The 3,068-nt window shown below is 50.6% G+C and overlaps 1 pseudogene; it reads left to right on the top strand.

Moving 5' to 3' along the window:
* The first annotated feature begins 1,537 nt into the window (after nucleotides 1-1,537).
* LOC137764858 (MARCKS-related protein-like) lies at nucleotides 1,538-2,134 on the top strand (annotated as a pseudogene).
* The last annotated feature ends 934 nt before the right edge of the window (nucleotides 2,135-3,068 follow it).

Here is a 3,068-nt window from a genome sequence, read left to right on the forward strand (position 1 = left end):
CCATCAAGACACTCTTCTTAATTTACTTATCTGGATGATGACATTTATCTATTGTCTTTATTTTTCATATAACTACCACAAATTATTGATCATCTACTATGTACTACAAAGCGTGCTAAGGTCTTTGCAAATATTACATATGTTATTTGCAAATATTACATATGTTATTATGAATCTCTGTGACTTTACATGTGGTGAAATCAAAATTAGAAATTTACCTCAAGCCACTTATCTTGAATGGATCCAGAAGTCAAACTCAAGGCTGAGTAAATAAATTTGAATGACGAGACATAATATCATTGTCCACTTTTTCTTTGCCAGTTCTAAAAAATACTGATATTTCACAGAAGCAAGGACATTTTAATAAGCCAAAGCAAGGGAAGACCTAATCTTAGAAAAAAAGACAGACTCAAGCAAACACCTCGACCCTCCTCACTCCACTCCACAGTGTGGCACTGGATCTAGGGTGGTCAGGACCTGGGTAAAGACTTGAGCTAAGCACTCAGAGGCAGCCCAGGACATAGTCCAGGTGGGGCAGTGGCAGCCACAGTCGGTGCTCACTCAAAGCAGCACTCCAGAAGCAGCTCAAACTTCTGACAGCAATGTGGCCATCCAGATTTTCCACAGCTGCCTCACTGCATGCCCCAGCCCAAGCTGAGCCAATGCTCTGGCCCCGCTCCAGTCCCACTCACTCCATGGCAACACAGCACTAGATCTGGGGCAGCCAAGACCAGGGAAAAGATGCAACCATGGGCTGCATCGAGCAGAGCTGCAGACTTCTACACAGGCAACACACTGGTCCTCTATAAGAGCACAAGTCCCACTTGCTTCAGCACTCCCCTCCTTTGGGGCAAAGGTCCCAGTGTGGGAGAAGGAAAAATACACACTTAAAGGGAACAGATCCAGTGCAAGCCTGACCCTCAGGGCTTCTGCTCCAGCAACTAGGGATCAGACCCCGCCCCTGCCAGGACGATGACAGCCAGCGAGCAGAGAGGAAGTCCCACCTCAAACTGTGCACAGGCTCTAGCTCCTCCATCACCAGCCACACTCCCTACCAAGGTGAAAGCAGCCAGCACAACCTGAGGAAAGACGTGATTGGCATCCACATAACTTCCAGCCTTCCCACCAAAGGCTCTGGGCACACGCGCTCTGCGTAGGGAGGCTCCCACATGAGAACACCTCTTTAAGACCACAATAGGTAACGGTTTACCTAAATTCATAGACAGAGAAAGTTAAGTAAAATGAAAAGGAAGAGGAACTACTCTCAATTGAAAGAACAAGAGAAAACCCCTGAAAAAATAAATAATGAAACAGAAATAAACAATTTACCAGATAAAAAATTCAAAACAGGGTGGCATTCTGGCACGGAGTGGGGCCGGCACAGCTAGTCGGGTGGGGCATGGAGTGGGGCCCCCTCCCTCAGCCATGAGTCCCACCTCATCCCTCCCCCCCCAGCCGGTGAGGCCCACCTGACCGAACTATCCCCTGTGGCACAAGCCCAGGGTGGCTCCAGGCGCCCCTCCGGCAGAACCCCACCATGGGCAGCCAGAGCTCCAAGGCTCCCCAGGGCAATGTGACCGCCAAGGAGGCAGCAGGCACTCCCCCCACAAAGGTCAATGGACAGGAGAACGGCCACAAGAACGGCCGCGTGAAAAGCAGTGGAGACTTATCCCCCAAAGGTGAAGGGGAGTCGCCCCCGCCCCCATGAATGGAACAGAGGAGGCAGCTGGGGCCACTGGCGTTGCCATCAAGCTAGCACCCCTTAGCCAGGGCGCTGAGGCCAAGGGGGAGGAGACCCCCAAGAAGAAGAAGACATTCTCTTTCAAGAAGCCTTCCAAATTGAGTGGCCTGGCCTTCAGGAGAACTGGGAAGCGGTGGGGGGGATGATCTGTCTGCCTCGTCACCCACAGAGGAAGGGCAGGAGCCGGGGGAGTCGGTGCCTGCAGCGAGGAAGGCACTGCCCAGGGAGGGAAGGCTGCCGCTACCCGAGAGCCAGGAGCCCCAGGCCAAAGGGGCAGAGGCTGGTGCTGCCTCCAAGGGAGGAGACACAGAAGAGGCAGGGCCCCAGGCACAGAGCCATCCACTGCTCGGGCCGGAGAGTGGCCCTACACCAGCGGGCGGGCAGAATGAGTAGCTGGATGGGGGCAGGTGGGTGATCTCTAAGCTGCAGAAACTGCGCTGTCCTTGTGGTCACTGCCTGGACCTGGTGCCCTGGCTGCCTTCCTGTGTCCAGAAGGGAAGGGGCTGTTGCCCCCTAGCCATGTTCCCTCTCCTCCTCTCCCTCTTGTGGATTCTCCCATCATCCATCTGGTCTTCCTCTTAAGGCCAGTTGAAGATGGTCCCTTGCAGTTTCCTAAGTTAGGTTAGTGATGTGAAATGCTCCTGCCCCTGGCCCTACCTCCTTCCCTGTCCCCATCCATGCAGAAGGCAATTGCTCGTTTTCATCCCCAGTTCTTTTCCAGGCAGGTTTTGCTTACTCCCCAAATCCCTGAGCCAGAGGTGGGGGTGCCTACACTCCCAAACCCTGAGTGTCCAGCCTTCCCCTGCTGAGTTTGTAGTCTCTTGTGCTGTGCCTAGCGGCCCCTCGGCTGGGGAGGACACTGCCCCTGTCTGGGTTTTTATAAATGCCTTACTCAAGTTCAAACCTCCAGCTTGTGAATCAACTGTCTCCTTTTTGACTTGGTAAGCAAGTATTAAGCTTTGGGGTGGTGGGGAGGTCTGTAATGTGAAACAACTTCTTGTCTTTTTTTTTCCCCTCCCAGTGTTGTAACTGACTTTTAATGGCCAAACTCCAGATGTGTACTTTTTTTTTTCTAACTGCTAAAACCATTTTCTTCCACCTGGTTTTACTGTAACGTTTGGAAAAGGAATATATGTCGTCCCTTTAAAAAAAAAAGTTCAAGACATTAGTAACAAAAATGCTAATCGAATTAGGGAAGAGAATTGATCTAAACATAGATCATTTTAACAAGGAACTAGAAAATATAAAAGACCCAATCAAAAATAGATAATTCAATATCTGAAATAAAAAACACTCTGGAAGCTATGAATAGCAGACTAAATGACAC

The sequence above is a fragment of the Eschrichtius robustus genome, chromosome 5 (assembly GCF_028021215.1).
Source record: "Eschrichtius robustus isolate mEscRob2 chromosome 5, mEscRob2.pri, whole genome shotgun sequence".
Taxonomy (NCBI): Eukaryota; Metazoa; Chordata; class Mammalia; order Artiodactyla; family Eschrichtiidae; genus Eschrichtius; species Eschrichtius robustus.